Genomic DNA, 25,075 nt, shown 5'->3' on the forward strand with positions numbered 1-25,075 from the left:
GACTCCAAATCATGCTCTATTAACCATCACAGTACCATCCTGGCTTCCCCCAAATCTCCCGCAGGACATAGTCCCTAAGTATTTCCACAGTATGTGCAGTATTGTACTGTGATGCTGTGGACCGGTCTCCCTGGCTGGATTGCTACCACCCAAGTCCAAAGTACCAGCACCTCCTTCTCGGACCCATGAACATCCTAGATGATGTTCCAGTTTTCTTTCTTGCCCACAGTGATGTTTTTCCAATGCACATGACTATACATCTCTGCTTTTAAATCTCTACAATGGCCATTGAGTCTTGAGATAAAGAAAATCATGAAAATCTCCTGCAAGGAAGGTTCTGTCCTTCCTGGCCTCTGTCTCCTCTCCAACCCCACCTTGGATCATTTCCATGTCTTTCTTTCAACTTCCCTGACTTACTAGCTTTTTAAAAAATCTTTAAACGTGTTTCTACCAATCTCAAAACCTTTGTACATACCCTTCTTCAACAACCCTCACCCCAGATGGCTTATACCATCTAATCTTTCAGCCCTTAGACCAAATATAACTTAGTCAAGAAAGTGCTCCCTCATCCTGAGACATCAATCCCCTTTTATATGCTCTCTTAGCACCTTATCTTTTATTCCTAGACATTCTCATAATTGTATTAAATTATTAATTTTGCGATTGATTCTCTAACATCTGGCTCCCCACTCTAGCAGAACTTACCTGAGGGTAGGCCTGTGTCTTACTTCGTTTATTTGTTCATTGCTGTACCCCCATTTTGTATACAGAATGATTCAATAGATATTTGTTCAGTAAATGAATTTAAAATGCAAACAATAAAAGCATTAAATTTTTTATCGGTTTCTATAAAGAAAACTTATGCATTCTAACTTTTTTCGCTTAGTGGAATATTGCTGTTATAAATATACCATGAAAAATCTCCTTCCCAGGATATGGAAATGAAACTGCGGTGACTTTAGACTTTCCTCAAAGAGAAAATGGGTAGAAATAAGATGAAAAAAATGCATGTTTTGTTGAAGTGTATAATAGAATTATCAATAAAATATTTTCAAGCATAAATATATAATTAGATAAAACCCAGGGGGCAGTGAAATTAAACTATGAGTTCGGGGGGGAGGGGGCAGAGCAATGTACAATTTTAAACTCCAAAGATTACTTTTTTAAAAAAATAATGGGACATATTAAATCTCTGATATTTTTATTGCATAGGTTATAGCTAAAGAGAATCTAAACTTTGTTACTATCAAGATTTATAATATGCCAGAAATTACATCTTTCACGATTACTTAAACATAGGACTAAAACTCTAAACGACAATTTAAAGTATAAGTGAGAACACAGGGTTTCCAAATTTTATAGCAATACCACCCAAAACAACATTTTAAGATTGCTTTACACACAGATCTGTCAAACAGATTTCACGCGGCCACTTGTTAAATATGGAAACTTATGAAAATTATTTCATTTCTCTGAACAGCAGATGCCTCATCTATTAAACAGAAATAATAATAACCAACTCCTAGGATATTTGTGGGAATTAAATGAAATATCATATGGGAAACCAGCTCGGTGAGTGGTAGCAATTACCTTCAACGGGAGCAATTACTTAGAAATAGCTTTGTTATAGAACATGTTTTTCCTAATGGAATTAGCATACAACTAAAGGGTTTGAGCAAGTGTGATAACAGGTTTCATCAAATAAAATAGCTTCCACACTTCAAGGTTGATTAAACTCCCTAACTACTCTCCCAGCAACATTTCTAGTGCCTCTTTCAGAGTTTAAGCGGATAGCTTTTTCGGTCATATTTGAGATCGATACCTTCTTTAAAGCACAATTTAACATACCCATGCCATGAGACTCAGCCAAGACAATGAGTGTATGAATTTTTTTGAAGTTTTGATATGAACTAAAATGGATTCTGATAAACGCTGTAACTGAAAAATGGAAAACACATTTTATTATCAAATGAATTATAACGTTATTTTTTTTTAAAAAAAGAGACTTTCCTTAATCTATACTGGTGGTTAAGGACTAAAAACATGTTTGTGTCCCCCCTCTGAAAAATGAAATAAAGCTCATATGTTGCAATCCGATCCCCAGTGTGATAGCGTTTGGAGGTTGGGCCGTGGGAGGGAATTGGGTCTGAGGGTGCAGCCCCCGGTGGGGTTAGTGCCCTGAGAAGAGGCCAGAGCCCCGCCACAGCCCCTCCTCCAGGTGAGGGCGCCATGGAGAGACCCGGGCTGCGCCGGGACAAGGCTTCACCAGGACTGGGCCGGCCCGTGATGGTGGACTTGCAGCCTCCAGAACTATGACAAACACATTTCTGTCGTTGAGAAGCCGCCCAGCTTTTGGTATTTTATGTCAGCATCCTGAACTAAGACACTGGTGAAGAATCATTCCGTTTTGTTTTAAGCACAAACAAAATGGAAGTGTATTCTGGCAATTATTTTAGAAACTGTCTTGTGAGTTAGTGAAGTCAGAAATATGGACTCCAGTCCTATGTAATTTCAAAACGAGAAGATAAACCGAGACTATCAATATGCAACACATGCTCTATTGATGAGGAAGGCCAATGCTAGTAGAACTAGTATTTTTTTTTTTTTTTGAAACTATAACAAATTCACTGAAGGGAGGTATAGGTTCAACTGTAAAAAGTAACTGCCTTGATTATTCCCTAGTAGACATTATAACCTTTAGGATGATGCAGGAAAATGAGCATCATGTCTAACATTTTCACGGTTTTTAAAAAGAAGATAATTTGCCCTGGCCGGTTTGGCTCAGTGGTTAGAGCGTCAGCCCTCAGTCCAGAGAGACCCGGGTTCGGTTCCCGCTAAGGGCACGTACCCCACTTGCAGCTTGTCCCCAGCTCTGGTTGGTCATGCGGGTGGCAACAACTCAATGTGTCCCTTTCATGTTGACGTTTCTCTCTCTCTCTCTCTCTCCCTCCTATTCTGTCGGAACAAAATATCGAAAAATGTCCTTGGGTGACAATAAAAGTAAATAAAATAAAAAGAAGACAATTTATTGTGAAATAGAGATAACTTTTCTAATTGAAATAAACTGTGAGCTAGGTTTATTCCCCTTTTTACAGAGCCTTAAATGAAAAGGCTCTGCAACTCTGAACTAAAACCCAGAGATTAATCATTGCATGTTTATCCTTTAAAATTACAATTCTAGCATTTGACAAGACATTCTCAGAGCAACAAATGGACTTATAGGAAGTTCATGAACACAGACAAACAATATAAATTAGTCTTAATCCAGAAACAACAGCTACAGAGGAAACAGAAAGCTCTGGTTAGTCTTGAAGCAGAAGTCTGGATCCTCAGAAGCTAGTAAGACACGAGGCAGCAAAGTGTGCACTTAATGAGCAATGAGAATCATCTATAAGCAGCATGTTCTATGAAGTGATAGTCCGTCAAAGCAATGCCATGGGGCGCGGGGGAGAAAATTCATCTTTGTTCATCCAGATGAGCAAAGGACAGAAATAATCCGTTAGTTTTGCCAATTAGCAGGAGGTTTCTCTTGTCAAGGGAAAACTGGAGAGATGAAAGCAAAAGGCAAGGTGACCTCCTGGTGAGCAGGTGCCCGGTGAGGGATGGGGTGGGGGTCGTCTGAGGTTGCTGCTTTACCCAGAAAGTGGATGAAAGTGAAAAATGGCTTTATCCAAATTATTTCAACATTTTTCCTTTTAAATGGAAGCTCTCTTGTCACTCTGATTCCAGTTCACTTATTACATGCTTTAAAATAGTCTCATTCTTTCTTTTTAATTTATTTTCTCTTTTTTATTCCACTCATTCGCTGCATTGCTCTGCTGATGTCTGTCCACTGTGAGGATGAACTGACCAATGGCTTCATGCGCCACAGCTTTTTTTAAAATTGAATTTATTGGGGTGACATTGGATAATAAAATTATAGATTTTAGGTGTGCAATGCTATAATGCATCATTTGTGTATCGTATTGTGTGTTCACCACCCCAAGTCAAGTCTCCTTCCATCACCATTTACCCTCTCTTACTCTCTTCTATTTTCCCCACACCCTCTCCCCCTGCTAATCTCCACTCTGTTATCTGTGTCTAGGGTTTTGGGGTTTTTTTGCTTTGCTTAATCCCTTCACCTTTTCACCCAGCCCCACAACCTCCCTCCCCTCTGACAGCTGTCAGTCTTTTTTCTGTATCTATGAGTCTGTTTCTATGTTGTTTGTTATTTTATTCGTTAGATTCTACCTATAAGTGAAATCATATAGTATTTGTCTTTCTCTGATTTGTTCATTTCACTTAGCATAATGCTCTCAGGGTCCATGCTACGGCTTTTTTTCAACAGAAACTATGATGGTTAAAATTACTTCATTTTTAACACCACTAAATACTGTGATACATCATCTACGGAGACTGGCAGGCTCCTTCCTTGCTTTTTTTCGTGCATTCCCACGTAAGCTGTCAGTCAAGGCTGAGACATAAAACTCCGCAAATCTAAGGGGGAAAAACTCTTCTTTCAGCCACAGCCAATCTCTAATTAGAAAGGACCATTTTACCATAGTAACAAATAAGTGGCAAACTGCAAGGGATCTGGAACAATCCGCTTCTTTTCCCTGGGAGAACCCGCACCCAACAGCACTAGCTGGCTTCTCTGGTCTCGAGGGGTCTGCCATCCGGCACCCAAAATGTCAAAGATGTTGGTCTGCACCCTGGGCAAGTAGGCCCTGCTGATCTGCTCCGAGGACAAAGCAGGGTGTCACCCAAGTGTGCCCTGTGCCTCCTTCTCCTCACCTGAGCGAGGAGTCAACCAGATACCTGAAGAGCACCAGCTCTCATCTCTATGGGATTGATTCTGTCTTCTTTTTTATTTTTAATATTTATTTCATTTTTTATTAAGTGTATTGGGATGACTTTGGTTAATAAGATTATGTAAGTCTCCAGTGTAGGTTACTATGGTACATGATCTGCATATTGCTTTCTGTTCTCATGATTGTCAGTCATGAGATGCCACGCCCTGACTGCTCTACCAGGCTTCCAGAAGCTGGCTAACACTCTGACTTTTGGGTATTCGAATTATTTATACAGGCAGGAGCCTGGCAAAACATACTTGCACATACCCCAACACACACACACACACGTTAGCAGCAGCCTTGGGCACCAGTGCAGTAAGAGCTGCATCGTACCTGCCTCCTCTCCTAGGCAGGTGACAGACCCACAGAACTTCCAGGATGGAGCCAGCACTCTGAGGTCCAGATTACCGTTGTGCTTAGGTTCCATTTAAGGGACTTGTGGTCAGAACCCAAGGAGCCGCCTCGTGGTTCGTACTAGCCCCGAGACGCTACAGAGGCATAGGACCTCCAGGCCAGTGACGAGGTCACGGGGAGCACTGGTAGCTCCTAGGCAGAGTGTCACTGGCTAGGTCCACCACAGTCTGCCCCACGAGCACACCCTGGCTCCCTACAATGGGAGCCCATACCCAACAACGCCGGATTCCTAAGTTCTCTCCAGCCCCGCCTGCGGAGTGAGAGTACATACAGTGTGCTAAACTGGGCCAGACAAGAAAGGCCAAGTCAGATGGCCCTTACCTTTCTGCAATTTGTAACTCTGAATTTCTCCACATGGGTAGCGATTATATTTTCTGTCCGTGAAAGATGGCACGTTTTCTGCCTGTGAGGTGTGGACCGTGTGTGCACTGCTCCGAGGCAGCCTGTGAGGTGTGGACCGTGTGTGCACTGCTCCGAGGCAGCCAGTGAGGTCTGGACCGTGTGTGCACTGCTCCGAGGCAGCCTGTGAGGCCTGGACCGTGTGTGCACTGCTCCGACGCAGGCTGTGAGGTCTGGACCGTGTGTGCACTGCTCCGACGCAGCCTATGAGGCCTGGACCGTGTGTGCACTGCTCCGACGCAGGCTGTGAGGTCTGGACCGTGTGTGCACTGCTCCGACGCAGCCTGTGAGGCCTGGACCGTGTGTGCACTGCTCCGAGGCAGCCTGTGAGGCCTGGACCGTGTGTGCACTGCTCCGAGGCAGCCTGTGAGGCCTGGACCGTGTGTGCACTGCTCCGAGGCAGCCTGTGAGGTCTGGACCGTGTGTGCTCTGCTCCGAGGCAGCCTGTGAGGTCTGGACCGTGTGTGCACTGCTCCGAGGCAGCCTGTGAGGTGTGGACCGTGTGTGCACTGCTCCGAGGCAGCCTGTGAGGTGTGGACCGTGTGTGCACTGCTCCGAGGCAGCCTGTGAGGTGTGGACCGTGTGTGCACTGCTCCGAGGAAGCCTGTGAGGTCTGGACCGTGTGTGCACTGCTCTGAGGCAGCCAATCATTTGAATGCAGTTTAGACAAACACCCTTCTGCTGAACACACTTCACATGAAGGTGAGTAAGTCCCACCTCAGGGCCGTTGCTGGCCAGAAGGTAGGCAGAGGAAGGGAACCACTGTAAGAGCCGGCTACTGTTTGCACCCATGGCTCTGAAGTTGGAACTAAAATCCCTCTTTTGATTGGTTAGCTCTTTCATTGGGAAATATCACTTTAATGGGGCTTATGAATTTGCAAAGGTGGTCCCCAAGGCCTGTTCCGACAGGAGAGGCGGAGCCCATAAGGAACTAACTGCTGTGCCTGATAATGGGAAGTCTGCTTCACCAAGAACAGACTGACTTCTCCTGGGGGCTCTCATGACGATATGTGTCGGAATCATTGCAAACTGTTTCCCAACTTCACATCAACTCTGTCAAGTACATTTACCTGTGCGTTTACAAACGAAAAAGCTAACACAGAGAGCAGGGGGAGTAATTAATTTACAGAGCTAGCAAGTTATAAGGTCAGAATTTGAATTCCAGTTTTCAAACTCCAAGTTCAGGGCCCTTTGGACATTAGCAGATATATCTATTATAACAGCAATTTTCTGCCCGTGTGCCGTAAGAATTTTTAAAACATGCGGTACCTGACCATTTACTCAGGGGCACTGACTTCTTTTTCCTTAGGTTGTCAAATAAAAATATGACAACAGCCAACACATCAATAGCTGTAGGTGTGAACAAATTAAATTATACCTATTTTTTGGTCAGATCAGCAAAAAATATATTGGTGTGCCACAGAATTTTAGTAATTAGTTTAGGTGTGCCACGAGATGAGAATAGTTGAAAATTGCTATCTTACAGTAAGTTTTGCCTTTTCAACTTCTCCTTAGCAGTGCGCTAAATGTTTTTGCAAACAGTAAGTAAGTTCCATTACATTCTTAGAGAATGAATGAGTCCAATAATTCTCGTAGAGGCTCCCGGTCAGGCATCCAATGGGCATCTAATAAATATCTGTTGACTTACATATCGGCCCTGCCTCTACTTTAAGACAAGTTAGAGTGGATAAACTATTTCCCAAATTTGGACAATTCAGAAGGGCCTTATGTGACTCACAGTACTTGATACCTTGTACACAAAGGGTTACATATGGGACCACAGATCAACCGTCACTGGGTGTTTTGAAGGGTCTGATCAGCAAGGCATAAAGCTCCTAGACAGAGACATTGGAAAGCCAAATGCAGTTTGTTTCGGAATTGAGCCTCCTTGCCAAGGCTTCAGTCAGAAATAAAGTGCAGTTGATTTTCTGGTCGGAATCCTAAATGGTCAGGCTATTAAATTTAAGGCGTCTATCCATTTCAGTCTGCCAGCAACCCTGGTTCAAGTACCTGACTTTTCATCTGCTGACAATTCTGTGTTAATGTCTCCCACATTTCTAAAGGAAGAGTGAGAGGTGCAGCCAGGACACATCTATTTATTTCTTTAGGAAGAACTATTAAATTAAAGTCATTCTTAAATCGCCCAAAACTGAGACATTTGTTGACACAATCCATGTGAACTATTGCCTTCAGTAATACATTAGCTCTTTCGAATTATAACATGTAAGCAAAGAGACACCTAGTGGACAAGCATGTAAGTACATTATTTAGCTTGAGACCAAAGATCAAAACATCATTCTGACTCCCTCATTTAACATTCTTTTTATTTCAGTAGAGCATTTTTTTAAACAACTAGAACAATAAACCAAGAAATCTAAGTTTTACAAAAGAATGTTTCATGTTTGTTTGTAAAGGAAGTCTTTTTCTCTTTTATTTGCATTTTAATTAGACGCTTACGACATAAAGTTCTGGGAATACAAAAGTTAGAATGTGATTGGCCAGCCACTTCAGTTCACCTTTCCCTGAACACATGTGCTTATTTTTTTGTTTCCATCCCTTTATAGACTTTGCGTGTGAGAGTTTCCATTCGTCTTTGGGTTGTTTTATTCTTGCTTTTAATTAAGTAAAGCCACTGACAATTTTTTTTTCCAGCCAGCTTCCTGTGGTCTGCCCATCTTCCTGTGGCCAACTGACACTCTTCATTTCATACTTGCTTTCTCACTCACATCTCACCTACACACCACACTGTTTTATATCCACGTCCTCTCATCACACTATATACGCACCTGCCACCTTCCCACGGTCCTGGATAACTTCATCTAACCTCAAAAGTAAAAGTCTGGCATCAAAATAAGGAATCATCATTTTTCTTTTTTCTTTACTCCATATTACTAAAATGTGATTGTGTTAACATTTCATATTAAATTTTTTTTAATGAAATGGATATGTTTAAGTGTAATTTATATGAGCTCGTGGACTCTAATTCATAGAATTTTAGATCTGAAAGAGGAATGCTTGTTCTAGGGGAAGGCAGAAGACATTTATAAAACTCCATTATTTCGAGGCTGCCATGTTGTGAAGCCAAACCATGTGGACAGTCCCAGAGGACTGAAGCGACATGGGGAGAAGGAAAAGCAAGGAAACACCAAGGCTCCAGACATGTAGATGTAATAGTGATCTTGGAAACAAATCCTCCTGTCCCAACACTCCATCTGAAACCACGTGCATCAGAAATAACCTGCCAAGCCCTTTCCTAATTCCTCCCATGGGCAAAACAAAGAGGTCCTTAGTCTTCTACTTTCAGTAAGTAAGGTGGTCCTTACTTCTTCTCTCAAATATTTGACAGTGAAATGTTGAACCTTTTTCTTTGATATTAGGAATAAACCAAAGATGCTCATGATCATTCAACAATATTGCATCAGAAGTGCTCATTAAAAAAAAAATAGTAAGAATTATAATGATTTTTAAAAAGCTATCAACATTTTCTGATGATATTGTTTAACATGTGAAAAAGTATCTACACATGAACTATTAAAACTAAAAACTGGACATAGAAGGGTTGCTAGATACAATGCCAACAGGTAAAAATTAGTAACATTTCTGCACATCAGCAACAAATAGCATGAAAATATTTTAAGAAGATACATGTAGAGCAACATCATTAAATTCCAAATGCATTAGCATGAATCCAACAAAAGATGGTCAATATTTATATGAAGAAGTCTGTAAAACACTGTTGAAAGAAATTAAAGAAGATCTAAATAAATGGAAGGTAGGTTGTATTTATTAATTGGACAACTCTAGATGGTTAAGATGAATGCTTTTTCTTTGCTATTGATTTTATTATCCTGTGGCCATAGAGTATTATCCTACTTTTTCTTCTATAATATTTGGGGTTGTTTACCTTTCATATTGAATCTACCATCTATTTAAAATGGATTTTTTTATTATGGTTTCAAATAAGAGTCAAGATTCAGCTTTTAAATTAATAATTCATTGTCTCAGTATAATTTTTTGAAAATATTGTGTTTTCTCCATTGGCTCTAACCATAAAGGGAAATCTCAGTAAGTTAGAACACTCTAAAATTAAGAATTTTTATTCAACAAATGACAATCTTAGGAATTGGTAAAGCAAGCAAATGAACAAGAAAAAATATGTGCAATACTTATAACCTATATAAAGTTTATACCAGAATGTATAAAGACCTATAAATCAATAAGAAATCGGCAGAAAAATCCAAGAGAAAAATGAGAAAAGACTTAATATTGATTTCACAAAGAGGATATCAGTGAGCCAATGTACATATGAAAAGGTGAGGGAAATGCCAGGCAAAACCGCAACAACAAAATACCATGGTACATCCTCCAAAATCCTGACATTTTAAAAGACTGACAATACTAAATGTAGACCTTGTAGAGCTAATGAACACCCTCAAACACTGCTGGAGAATGTGGAAATTAGGCCAACTATTCTGGAAGACTGGCAATATCTACTAAAGCTGTGGTGACAATGTCAATATCTGAAAATGTAAAATACATGGTAAATACATATATAGATATAAATAAACAGAGAAAGATGTTCTAGATTAATAACAAAAAATAAAGCCAGAAAATATAACCTTCACAAACATGTAAATATATTACCTCAAAATTTATCAAGCAACCACAACTCATAGAACTGGAAAAGGAAACAAATAACTCAGCAATTATAGTTGAGGACTAGAGCACAGATCTCTTGAAAATCAACAGCTTAAGCAGACAATAAATAAACAGAAATGGCCCTGGCTGGTTTGGCTCAGCGGTTAGAGCGTCAGCCTATGGTCCAGAGAGACCTGGGTTCAGTTCCCATTAAGGGCACGTACCTCGGTTGCAGTTTGCCCCAGGCCCTGGTTGGGTCATGTGGGTGGCAACCACTCGATGTGTCCCTTTCACATCTCTCTCTCTCTCTCTCTCTCTCTCTCTCTCTCTCTCTCTCTCTCTCCCCCTCCCTCTCTCCCTCCCTCCCTCCCTCCCTCCCTCTCTATCTGAACAAAAAACAAAAAAAATGTCCTTGGGTGAGAATAAAAAAAAATAAAATAAAAATAAACAGAAATGCAGACGACGGAAATGACACAATGTAGTAAATTCAGACACACAGAACTCTATGCTTAAGAAACAGAATACGCATTCACCTTCAGCATGTGATAAGTTGTCAAAATTGACAAAGAACTGTATTACAAAGAGAGCCTTCGTAAATCTCAGGTAATTTTTAGCACAGATGATTTCCTCTGACTGTAGTGCATTCATTACAGAAATGAATAACAAAAGCATAGCTTTAAAAAGGCTGGACACAGAAAATAGTGTAGGGAAGGCAAGAAGGGGGAGGAATGAAAAGGAGGGGGCCAAAGGGTGATAAAAGGGGGAACATCTGTAATACTTTCAACAATAAAGATTAAAAAAAAAAAAAAAAAAGGTTTGTATGTCTGGAAACTGAGTCTTGCACTACCCAAAAAAATTGTATTAAGAAGAAAATCAGGTTCAGGGGTCCCAAGATGGCAGCAGAGTAGGTAGAAGTTATGCCCACTGCCTCCCCCAGCCAAATGGATTTACAAGTAAGTTTTCAACCGGAATAACCGACTGAAGACTAGCTGAACAGAAGCAGTATAACCAAGGATTCACAGAAGCAGCCACATTGAGACCGGTAGGAAGGGCGGAGATCTGAAAAAGGCTTGCCTCACATCCAAATGCAGCTGCTGAGAATCTGGAAGGATATCTCAGCTACAAAGGTCCCCCTGAGGAGCACGAGGTCTCAACCCGACACCAGGACCCTCAACCCAGAGCACGAGAGCCTGGAAGAGGCGCCCACACAGCATTATAGCTTTGTGTCCCTAGTTCAACAACCCATGAATTTATTTGGTGGTCAATCCTCAATGTGTTTGAAGCTACATTTATTTTCAAGTTATGGTCTTACTGAAAAGAAAAAAAAGAGTAGAATAAGATTAATAATACAAATAGAGTCTATGGATATATAAACATCTAAGGGCCCTTTTTCAATAGACAATTTTTCTATTGTCGATTATATCTATACCCTCAATAATCCTTGTTTTATTTATTCCTACCTGAAGTTAGAAAGTAAAAAATGTGAAATTGAGGGTAATATCTATACCCTCAATAATCCTTGTTTTATTTATTCCTACCTGAAGTTAGAAAGTAAAAAATGTGAAATTAGTTTTAAATGTGAAATAATAAAACATAAGGAATTATAAATCTGTCTGATTTAGGAAGAAGAGTTATTTTATAGAGTTGCCTAAAGCAAGAATTTCCAGCAAAGTCCACCAAAAGAGAAATTACTGGTTCTCTCTATATCTAGTTTTTCTCTCCTTTCTCCACCCCTAGGAAGACCTTTAGCCCTGTGTGGTTGGGAGAGGTCATATGACAATTTCTGGCCAATGGGCTCTGTCTGGGTAGAGGTGATGTGGGACACTTCCAGGTTGGAGAATGTGGGCGCATGTTCCACACTCTCTCTTCCCGGCATGGCAAACCCTGAAGCCACCTTTGGCCATGGTGGCGCCCCAAGGCGACTCCGTGGAGTAGAGGAGCCTTCCCCTTCACATGCAACCGGCGCTGAACATGCCGTGTGAATAAGAAATGCAAGCGTATTGTGTTAAGCTACTGAGATTTCAGGGTTAAGTTGCTACCACAGCACAGCTAGCCTAGACTGACAAGCATTCCCTGTGCCTCACGAACCATTAACAAAAGTCTTTTCTAAAATTTTCAAAGTTATGTTTAAATTTTTCCTTTGTAAACTGACATATACACAAGGTAGCTAGCCCCCTTTCTGAACACTTTAGTTGGAAGGGGATTTTATGAGGAAAGGCACTGATATTTCTACAGAGTATAATAAACCAAGGGAAAATAAAATGTCTGTCAACCAGAAACCACTTGCTTGAAGTAAGCCCATCCCTCCTGTCTCCTCTTCCCACTGTCTATAAACAGTAAATAGGGGGGAAAACTTTCTGGAAAGGCGCCCCACTGATTTGTAGAAATAACCTCAGAATATTTTGAGATTTTCAACTAATACCTTTTGGTTTTGGAATTGGATTCTGTCCCTTAGAAAGCTATCTTCCTCTGGTTCAACCCAATATAAGAAAGAACAAACATTATTAACCAGAAACCACGATAGCTCAAATATTGATATGCCCTCTTGATAATTGGAAAAGCTTGCAAATTCTGTTTAAAAGAACAGCCTCTATATAATTCTTTCTTCAACTAGAAAATTTCTCTTGGAAATGTAGTTGTCCCGTTCTTGTTCATGTTGGTATATTTTGTATAAAAATACTATGAGCCTTCAAGAAGAAAACATATGTGGTCATCTAGTCCTCTCCTGCCAACACACAGGATTTTAACATAGAGCTTATTTTAAAATAAGCCAAGAAATCCTTGGAGTTCAAGTTGTTTTTCCATTAGAGGTATGAGACTTGGCATCCCATGTTTCTGTCCTGGAAATAGTCCACTGACACTCTGCATCACCTGGTAACATGAATTAACATTATGGAGGTCTTAGAACATAACTGTCAGAGGCACAGCAGGAAAAGAAAAGAATAGGAGAAATATAACTTTGTTTTCTAAATGTATTCACATAAAACTTTACAATATTCACTGCCCAGTAGGAATATGTCAAAATAATTAGACAAGCTGTCTATACTTAAGAATTCTGTGAAGACTGTTGGTGAGAATGTAAGAAGGTACAGCCACTGTGGAAAACAGTATGGTGGTTCTCAAAAAATTAAAAGTAGAATTACTAGCCTGGCCAGTGTGGCTCGGAGGTTGAGCATCGAACCCATGCACCAAAATGTTCCCAGTCAGGGCACATGCCTGGGTTGTGGGTCCAATGCCCAGTAGAGGGCATGCAAGAGGCAACCAATTGACATTCTCTCTCATCGATGTTTCTATTTCTCTCTCCCTCTCTTTTCCTCTCTCTCTAAAATCGACAAAGAACAAATTAAAAAAAAAAAAAATAGAATTACCATATGATTCATCAGTTCCACTTCTGGGTATATATGCAAAAGCAATGGAAGCAGGGTCTTGGATATTTGTACATTCCTATTTATGTCAGCATTATTCACAATAGCTAAAACAAGGAAGCAACCCAAGTGTCCATCAATGGATAAATGGATAGGTAAAATGTGGTAACTACACACAGTAGAACATTATTCAGCTTTAAAAGGGAATAAACTCTGCAGTATGATACAACATGAAGGAACCTTGAGGATATTATGCTAAGTAAAATATGCCAGTCACAAAAAGGCAAATACCATATGATTCCACTTATATGAAATACTTGGCATAATCAAAATCATCAGGACAGAAAGTATAATGTTGTTTTCAGGGGCTGGGAGAGGGGTTAATGAAGAGTAATGGTTAATGGATACGAAAACTGATTTCTCCAGAATGAAAGGAGTTATGGGGATGGATGGGGATGATAATCACACAACAACATGAATGTTTAATTCCACTGAACCACACACTTTAATAGGCTCAGACCTGTAAATTTTGTGGTATGTGTATTTCACCACAATTTTTTAAGTGAAAATAAAAAACAGAATACTGTGCAGAACTCAAAATAAATATGAGAACGTGAATTTAGACACACATGACTGAGAACTAAATATATACTGTTTGCTCCCACTACACATACTTGGACTAAGACCTATGCTTGTAATAAATTGGAGAGACTATATGCAGGGGCCTTTACTATTGCTTAATGACAATGGTAGAGATGAAAATTATTTATATGCTTTTGCATCAAGTTGGGGGACCTTTTCTTGTCCGAGTAGCTGGTTCAAGAATTTCTTGTAGGGAAGCATCTACCTTGGCTCAAAAAATGCCCTAGTGAGGTCCCTGTAAGATCTGGAACCCAGAGGCAGGAGGCAGTGAAAGGAAGGTGGACACGGAGCCTGGACCGGAGAGGAAAGCGGCGTGGAGGGAGCGGCACCCACAAGGTCGGTACCCGCAGAACACAGGGAAGCGCCGAGCTTTGCCTTCATGTTGGCTCCGGGTGGAACCAAGACAATAAGTACATAAGGACACCTGAAGAAATAAATTGTTGGAAACTTGTACAAATCATTGCCATATGTGCTTCATTCTTAAAGGCCACACATCTGGGGGACTAGTGCCAAAGGCATAAAACCTCCAAGATGCACAGATGCCTCAGCTGAAGACAGTAGTGTTTATTCATCACCATCGTAACTAACATGTATTGATTTCCTAGCTATATACCAACTATTGTTCTAAAAGCTACGCTCATATGAACTCATTCTATCTTCATCCCAGCTTTATGCGGTACTATTATGATCTCCATTTAACAAGCCAGCACAGTGAGGCACATAAGGGTTAAGTAATGTGACTAGAGTCACACAATTAGTACGAGAGACGAGATTCAAACCAAGGCCATCTGAGTTCAGATCCTGCCCTCTTCACTGTTATGCTAGGTTCCTGATTCTGTTCAACACAAAATTTCTATGGTTAACAGGACTCAAATAATCTAATTTGGTCATTGGTGACATAGTTAGTTATCATCTTCTATAAGACGTATCAAGTTTTATTTTACAAGAGACCAATGAATTCATCTAACCTAGTATTTCAACTAATGCAGGGTTTCCTCATAACACACCTTTTTTTTATACCAACCAGTCTTTTTCTAACCTTTCATGATGGGGGACCCCAAATATGATGATTCGAGAAATGTTTTACTAGAAATAGTACTTGATGACTTTTGAAGATGATAAAATCCGCTCGTTTTTATCAACACCTCAAGGTAACCAGTTTTGTAAACCATCAATGAAACGTATGAGTATGAAAAATATCACTTAAAATTCCTCAATGAAACATCAACTGTTATAGCAAATAAAGCATTCTTTACTGGAGTAGGCAATATGGGAATCCTATTGGCTAAGTTATACAATCTGCCTCATCAATAAATGCTTATCTTAGTACACACATGTGGAAATAAGAGGAATGTATATATCTGAAGACTTCTGAACAGCTAAGATATGCATCAAAACTACTTTTTTTACAGTGAGTTAGACAACCAGGACCATGGGTTTTAATAACTACTGAAGGGCAGTAGTCACCAAAAAGAATGATGGCAACTAACAGGTCATCAGTGACAATGTTTCAAAGACAGTTGCAAGATAATAAAAAGTGTTAGGAAGTATATACTGGGAAAAATAGTGATTATTATTGCTTGGCTCATAAAGAAAAACAACACTTAAATTAATATACTAATACTTTCACAAAATTTACCAGAATTTTTTAAATCCTCGAGGTCACAAAAGGATATTCCCTTCATAGACAGCTGTGAAGAGAATCTTTCTCTTACATTCCTCAGCAAGATTATGATCGCATTTCATCTTTAAAAGGAGTTAAACCAAACAAGAAATGCATTTCCCAGTGAAGAGCTAAAAACACAACTCTTTTCAAATCATCTTACAAATAGAAAATCAAAGGAATAATTAGAAAAAAATACACACATTCAAAAATTCCACCCTTGCCCAGATCATTAGTTTTGAACTTTAAAAGCAGGAACAGCTTAAGATTATTTTATTTTAATTATTATTAGTACATTTAAATCAGTAAATGCCTCACTTTTAGAGCATTCAATTTACTACTTGACATCAAACACATAGTTGCTTTTCAAGTAGATTTTTCATATAATTATAAGTCTATGATACTTTAATAATTATGATATATTGTTGATCATTGAGGGGATCCAAAAAGATAATTCCATAAATAAATTGCTTTACTAAACAACTCTCCTACAGAAACATAATCATCAGCACAAATCCATTTTCGAGGGAAATCCAGAGAATTAAATATGGTTGGTTATTTGCCAACACTGTCAGCTTCCATCTGCATTAGTGCTAACCTAATGATAAGTATACCTAGGCTATTGTAATTTGGTTCACAAGTTAGAATAGCAAAGTAGAGTACAGGCCCTTCGGGTCATAAATATCACTAACAAAATAATTTTGAAGAATTTTCAATTACATACCAAAAAGCTATAAGCTTCTTCGTTCCAGTTATGTTGCCTCTGATCTGCACAAGAAAAAGACAAGAAACGGGGTCATGAGATTTCTACCTGAACCCAACTGCCCAGGAGACCATCAGAACCCTACCATGTCCACCCCAAGAAGAGGCAACAACAGAGTAACTTTGTCGCCGTAACAGCTATCCAGTGTCTCTCTTGCAGAATGAAACAGAAAGTTCTATCTCACAGAAAAGATGACCTGGGTAACAAATGAGCAGGAAATCATTAAATGGAGATCCTGGTGAACTAAATGTTTTCTAAAAGAAGTGAAAATTATGTTCTAATCCTCTGAACACTCCTCAAGATACATTTTTACTTTTCTTTTAAAAACAGGTATACTTTGCATCATTGAGCTTCAGTTTATTGCACTTCCTGGATCTATTTTTCTTTTTTACAAAAAATTGAATGTTTGTGGCAACCCCGGGCAGAGCAAGTCTATTGGTGCCATTTTTCCAACAGGTTCAGGTGATGATTAGCATATTTTAGCAATGAAGTATTTTTTAATTAAAGTAGGTACAGTGTTGTTTTAGACATAATGCTATTGCTCATTTAATAGACCACAGTAAAGTGCAAACTAACTTTTATATACACTGGGAAATCAAATAACTCATCAGACCAGCTTTATTGAGATATTCACTTTATTGTGGTCGTTTGGAACTGAACCAGCAATATCTCTGAGCTTTGCCAGTACCTTGAAAGACATGCACATGGATTTAGAACTTCCATCTGTTTTCCTGGAATTTTGCCATGGGAAAATGTTTCATAGTAGTGATAATAATTCCACTTATTTCCTAAACCATACATTTTTAAAAATTCAGACTTTTTTTTTTTTTTTATCCTCATCCGAGGACACTTTCCCATTTTTTGTTCAGGTAGAGTGGGAGGGAGAGAGAGGAACAGAGAGAGAGAGAGAAACATCGACGTGAAAGGAACACATCACGTGGCTGCCACCCGCACAACCTACCAGGGCCGGGGACAAACTGCAACCGAGGTACGTGCCCTTAGCGGGAACCGAACCCGGGTCTCTCAGGACCGCAGGTCGACGCTCTAACCGCTGAGCCAAACCGGCCAGGGCAAAATTCAGACTTTTTAAACAATACTTTATTTTTAAAAGCAGTGTTAGGCTTACAATAAAATTGAGAGGAAGGTACAGTTATGTTCCACATACCCGCTACCCACACACAGGCATAGCCTCCCTCATTATCAACATTACTCACCAGAATGATATCTTTTTCTTTTTTCTTTTTTTTACAAAGGATGAATCTACACTGACACATAATAATTACCCCAAGTCCACAGGATGTTTAGTAGTATCACATTTTTGTTTTAATTGGTATTTCCCTGGTGACGTACAATGTGGAGCATCTTTTCACTTGCAATTTTTTTCTATCTGTATATCTTCTGATGGGATGAATATTTCTTTTAGGATACTTGGCCCATTTTTTAAAACTGAGTTTTCTATTGTTAAGTATTACGAGTTCTTTGTATATTTTGGGTAACAGTCCTTTAGCAGATGTTTCTTTTGCAAATATTGTGTCCTAGTCTGTGGTTTGTCTTCTAATTGTCTTTATATTATTTTTCACAAAACAGAAGTTTTTAATTTTAATGAAATCCAGCTTATCATTTCTTTCTTTCATAGATTGTGTCTTTGATGTTGTATCTAAAAACATCACCATATTCAAGGTCATCTTGATTTTCTCCTGTGTTATCTTCTAGGAGCTTCATAATTTTGTTTTACATGTAGGACTATGACCCATTTTGAGTTAATTTTTTGAACAGTGTAAAGTACATGTCTAAATTCATTATTTGTATGTGGATGTCCAGTTGTTCCAGCACCATTTGTTAAAGAGACTACTTTGCTTCATTGTATTGTCTTTGCTCCTTTGACAAAGATCAACTGACCATGCTTATGGGGGTCTATTTCTGGGCTCTCTGTTTGGTTTCATTGAACTATTTGTCTATTCTTTTGCTATTACCACATGATCTTGATTACTGGAGTTTTGTAGTCAGTTTTGAAATTGGGTAGCATTAATCCTCCAATGTTGTTCTTCTCTTTCGACATTGTGTTAGCTATTCTTCATTTTTTGCCTCTTCGTATAAACTTTATAACCACTTTGTCAATATCCATAAAATAAATTGCCAAGATTTTAATTATAATTGTGTTGAATCTATAGGTCAAGTTTATAAGAACTGACATTTTGACAATATTGAGTCGTCCTACCCATAAATATGGAATATCTATTTATTTAGTTCTTTTCCTATTTTATTCATCAGAGTGCTATAGTTTTTTTCATTTAGACTCGGTATATATTTTGGTAGATTTATACCTAAGTACTTCATTTTGGTAGGTAGTAATGTAAATGGTATTATTTTAATTTCAAATTATACATGTTTATTGCTGGTATATAGGAAAGCAATTAATTTTTGTATATTAATTTTGAATCTTGCTATATTGTTTATTAATTCTAGGAAGTTTTTTAATTGATCTTTTGGATTTTCTGCATAAATTATAATGTCATCTACAAACAAAGACAGTTTTATGTCTTTCTTTTCCGTCTCTATACCTTATATTTTCTTTTCTTGCCTTATTTCATTAGCTAAAACTTCTAGTATGATGTTGAAAAGGAATGGTTAGGAGACATCCTTGCCTGTACCTGATCTAGTGGGAAAGCTTGAAGTTTTTATCAGTAAGTATGATGTTAGCTATAGATTTTGTACAGATTGCTTTTATCAATTTGAGAAAGTTCCCTTCTCTTCATAATTAATAAGAGTATTTTGTTGTTGTTTTTGTTTTGTTTTGTCTTGTTTTGTTTTCCTTTATTAATTTTTAGAGAGAGAAGATGGGAGAGGGAGAGAGAGATAGAAACATCGATCAGGCCCACAACCTGGGCATGTGTCCTGACCAGGAACTGAACCAGCAACCTCTTGGTGCATGGGTCGGTGCTCAACACCTGAGCCACACCAGCCGGGCATTATTCAGAGTTTTTAATCATAAATGAGTGTTGCATTTTATCAAATGCTTTTTTTTTTTTTTTATCTATTGATATAATCATGTGATTTTTCTTTTGTAGTGTGTTGGTGTGATGGATTACATTATTTTATTTTCAAATATTGAACCAGCTATGTATACCTAAGATAAATCTCACTTGGTTGTGTTGTATAATGTTTTTTACATTTTTTTGGATTTGATTTACTAATATTTTGTTGAGGATTTTTGCATCTATGTTCATGAGCAATATTAGTCTTCGGTTTTATTTATTTATTTTTGTAATGTCTTTATCTGATTTTGGTATTAGGGTAATGCTGGCCTCATAGAATACATTAAGAAGCATTTCCCTCTGCTTCTGTCCTCTGAAAGATTGTAGAGCATTGGTGTCATTTCTTCCTTAAATGTTCGGTAGACGTCACCATTGAACCAACTGGGCCTGATTCTTTCTGTTTTAGAAGGTTATTAATTAATGACCCAATTTCCTTAATAGATACTTATTCAGATAATTTCTTCCTTCTTATGTAAAGTTTGGCTGATTGTGTCTTTCAAAAAATTGATCCATTTCACCCAAGTTATTAATTTGTGGGCACAGAATACTCATAGTATTCTCTTATTATCCTTTTAATTTCAGTCGTATCTGTGGTGATGTCCCTCTTTCATTTCTGATATTAGCAATTTATTATCTCTTTTTTTTTTTCCTAAGTCTGGCTAGAGGTATTTATTTTATTGATCATTTTAAAGAAGTAGCTTTTGGTTTTGTTTATTTTCTCTATTGATTTCCTGGGTTTTTTGTTTGTTTCATTGATTTTTTTCTTTAATTCTTATGATTTCTTTTCTTCTGCTTACTTTGGATTTAATTTGCTTTTCTTTTGCTAGTTTCCTAAGATGGAAACAAAAATTATTGGTTTTTAGATCTTTGTTCTTTTCTAATTTATGCATTTAATACTATAAATTCCCTCAAGCACTGCTTTTGTTCCAAGATTCTTTATTTTTATTTTTTTATCTTTTTAGTTAATCCTCACCTGAGGATAATTTTTTCATTGATTTTTTTTTTTTTTTTTCAGAGAGAGTGGAAGGGAGCGAGAGATGGGGAGGGGGAGAGAGAGAGAAACATTGATGTGAGAGAGACTCATCAATTGTTTGCCTCCTGCACACACCCCGACCTGGGCTGGAGATCAAACCTGCAACCCAGGTACCTGCTCTTGACCAGGAATCAAACCCGCAACTCCTTGGTCTGAGAGCTGATGCTCTAACCACTGAGCAAAACTGGCCAGGGCAAGATCGTTTTTTCTTTTAAACCTACATATTTGTATCTAACAATAAAATGAGATATTAAAAAATATAATCTGTAAGAAGGTCTGCTTTTAATAACGTAACTTTTTTGAGTAGTTGGTTTTTATAACTTTTAAGTTGGTTTTTTCAACTTGTTATTTTGACAATATTCAAACTATAGAAAAGCTACAGGAATAGTTAACAATGAACACCTGGACAGCCTTCAACTAGATTCCCAAATGATTACCATTTTGCCACATTTGCTTTACCTCTCTATGCATGTAATACATATTTTGTCAAAGCATTTGAGAATTACTTGTACATATAAAGATGCTTCACCCCTAAATACTTTAGTATGTACTTCCCTAGGACAAATATAATTACACAATGATCGTAACTGGGAAATTTTGAATGGTGCAATACAATTATCTAATACGCTGTTCAAATTTCTCCAATTGCCTCTGTCAAATCCTTTTTAATCTGGGGGATTTATATTTTATTTGAAATCCAGGATTCAATCAAAGACCATTATTGCATACAGGGTTGAGCAAAAGTAGGTTTACATGTGTTCGTGTGGAAAATAACACAATAATTAATACATAAAAATACAAGAATAAATGTTCCGCATACTCGCAGCTATAAACCTATGTTTGTTCCGCCCTGTGTATTGACCCATGTATACAGTTCTATTTGTCTTTGATAATTGACATTTTTGTGGAGTCCAGGCCAGTTACTTTGTATAATATTCCTCAAATTGGATGTTTGTCTAATAGTTTCCTCACAGTTAGGCTAAGTGAAACATTTCTTGGTAAACAATGTGATATTAAAATGCTTTCCTTATTGTTATATATTAGGAAAAATACAAAATAGGTTGGAGTAACATTTTATTTCAATCATTCAGTAACACTAGTAATTGTCCCCTATAAAAAAATTTAGTGTTACAATTTGCAATTTATAAAATCCTCTGACGTGGATTAATTTATTTGATTCGTACAACAACCCCATGAGGTAAGTATTTTTAACCATTTTTCATATTTTCTTTTCTTTTTATTGATTTTAGAGAAAATGGAGAAAGAGAAACATTGATGTGAGAGAGAGAAACATCAATAGGTTGCCCCCCATGTGTGCCCCTACCAGGGATCAAACCCAACATAAGTATGTGCCCTGATTGGAATGAAACCTGCCACCTTTTGGTGTATGGCATGATGCCCCAACCAACTGAGCCACCTGGCCAGGGCTCATATATATATCTTTTCTAATGCAAATATATCCAAGCTTATATAACCAGTAAGACTATTTCTGTGGCCAAATTTAATTATAGAAATACTGTAATATTATAGAGTAAGAAGCCCTCTATTTTCATCTCAAATAAATCCAGACATTTTTTTCTCTTCTACAACCTGCACGCTACAATGTACAAACTTTGTGCCTTACAGTGCTAGTTCACCATGTTAAATTACAAGGCGAAGTGATACTACGCTTTAAACATTTTTTCAACTATAACGATTTGAAATTGTAATAGTGAAACCAGAAACAATGTAAAAAGTAGATAAACTTTCGCTGAATTAAATGCCAAGTCATTGGCTTTTGTTCACATCGATGTCTTTGCATTTGGTGTCCCAGTAACACACCAGCTCTTCCATTCTCCCTCCTTCAACTTCCCAAAGCAGTGAACACAGCACTGATTCAGGATGTAGTAATCAGCATTTATATAAGAATTTCTGATGATTAGTGATGATGAGCATTTCTTCATATGTTTCTTAGCCATTTGTATGTCTTGTTTAGAGAGGTGTCTATTTAGTTCCTCTGCCCATTTTTTAATTGGATTCTTTGTCTTCCTTTTGTGGAGTTGTATGAGCACTCTATATGTATTGGAAATTAACCCCTTGTCTGATGTATCATTGGCAATTATGCTCTCCCATACAGTGGGTAGCCTTTCCGTTTTGATGATTGTATCTTTCGCTGTGCAGACAGGACATACAAATGGCTAAGAAACATATGAAGAAATGCTCATCATCACTAATCATCAGAGAGATGCAAATTAAAACAACAATGAGGTATCACCTCACACCTGTCAGAATGGCTGCCATCAATAAATCATCAAACAACAAGTGTTGGCGAGGGTGTGGAGAAAAGGGGACGCTAGTACACTGCTGGTGGGAATGCAGACTGGTGCAGCCACTATGGAAAACAATATGGTGTTACCTCAAAAAACTAAAAATTGAACTTCCATTTGACCCAGTGATCCCACTTCTAGGAATATATCCTAAGAAGCCTGAAACACCAACAGAAAGAATACATGTACCCCCATGTTTGTAGCAGCACTATTTACAATAGCTAAGATCTGGAAACAGCCCAAGTGTCCATCAATAGACGAATGGATGAAAAAGCTATGATACATATACACAATGGAGTACTACGCAGCTGTAAGAAAGAAAGACCTCTTATCCTTTGAGACTACATGGAGGGACCTGGAAAGTATCATCCTAAGTGAAACAAGCCAAACAGAGAAAGACAAGTTTCATATGATCTCACTTATTTGTGGAATATAATGAACATAACAGTCTGAGGAAGGGGGTAGTCCCAGAGACGTGGAAGTGGGGTACAGACTGACAATCCCCTAAATAGGAGGGTGGTGGGGAAGAGGTAAACCACAGAATTTATATGCATGTATGCATGAACAGTGGACATGGACAACAAACTGGGGAAAGGGCAGGGAGGGAGGGGGAGGAGTAATCAGTGGGGGAAAAAGGAGAAACTTCTGTAACAAAAATTAATTAATAAAAAAAAAAGAATTTCTTAGCATTATTAAACTAGTTAATTTATTTATTCATTTATTTATTTATTTATTTACGCGTGGATCTAAAAATCCCAGCATTGTTTAGTTTAAAGTCAAGAAAAGTTTGAGTATCAGTGTACGTAATTGACTCATAAGCAATAGCATGAATGTCTAAGTAGACATTCCAGTCACATGGAGCACAAACAGGTTTTCCCTATATGTCAAGGGCACTGATGGGGATAAAAGCCAGACAAATTTTAAAGCAATACTTAAAATTTAAAAAGTAATACCACCCATGTCCAGGCAAGGGTAACTACAGATGCTTATATGTCATTCAGACTAAGATATGCTATCTAAACCATTTTGAGTTTGGAAAGATCTTAAAGAAATAATGTGTTATTTTTTTTACTGATAAAAACTACTTTACCACTTCCAGAAAGCCTCAAGCTGAGATGACAGATCAAAATCCATTTACTCTTTCTCTATGCACCATTTCCTTAACGCTCTCTGATTGGAATATTTTGTTTCACAGTGAGAGTAATTTCAACTGCCTGAATAATGAGTGTGATATCATTGTCCTTGTCCAGTGTTCAGTTTCTTAAAGGAGCAGAGACATAACCCCAAAAATACCCAAATAAGAAACAAAACTCTCTTTTAAACTTTCATAGAGTTCTGTAAGTGTAACATCATTTTCTTTTGAATTGGTATATTATGCACCTCCTTAGAAGAAAAAAAAAATCTATACTTTTATCCTAGAAAAAGCATTATTCCCATTGATCATTTGAATTGGTTTTCTAGGCCAAATACAGTAAAGGAAGATGCATTTGATGATTACACCTTGACTATATAAATTATAGCCAGACAGAAAGAGTGATGAAAAATATCTCAGCTATGAAGTTTTTAATAGAAAATGTATCATTCATTTTCCTTATCAATCCTCAACAGACTCCTCTTATCCTCAAATAACAATAAGAAAGGCTGCCTGCTGTTAACTTCATCACTGTGATTTCCTAAGAAAGAAAGACTGATGTCTATTGAAAATTATTCAAATTATGTCTAAAAATTAGCTTAAACCTGTTAAAAATTACTACTTTCAATATTAAATTAACCTCTACCAAGGGTTATTAGTTATTCTCACAGTCTTTCTAGAGCAAAAAATGACATTACTATACAATTTTTTATTCAGTAAAAATTCAACTTTGAGATGTCACAATTATTTTTAAAATTTTGCTCAACTTCAATCTACCTAAGGTTTAATCTGACCCTTTTGTAATTTATCCAGAGAAGCAATTTCTCGGTTTGAAATATGGCCAAAATTAATT

General features: G+C 37.9%; 1 protein-coding gene across 1 annotated transcript in view; it reads right to left on the minus strand.

Moving 5' to 3' along the window:
• IPCEF1 (interaction protein for cytohesin exchange factors 1) overlaps positions 1-25,075 on the minus strand; it is a 162,893-nt gene that overhangs the window by 88,506 nt on the left and 49,312 nt on the right. The window contains exon 2 of the mRNA XM_036247901.1: positions 16,678-16,721. The gene's annotated coding sequence lies outside the window, so the exon portion shown is untranslated. The remainder of the gene's footprint in view (positions 1-16,677; positions 16,722-25,075) is intronic.

Source organism: Molossus molossus, unplaced genomic scaffold (genome assembly GCF_014108415.1).
Source record: "Molossus molossus isolate mMolMol1 unplaced genomic scaffold, mMolMol1.p scaffold_m16_p_8, whole genome shotgun sequence".
In the NCBI taxonomy this organism is placed as follows: domain Eukaryota; kingdom Metazoa; phylum Chordata; class Mammalia; order Chiroptera; family Molossidae; genus Molossus; species Molossus molossus.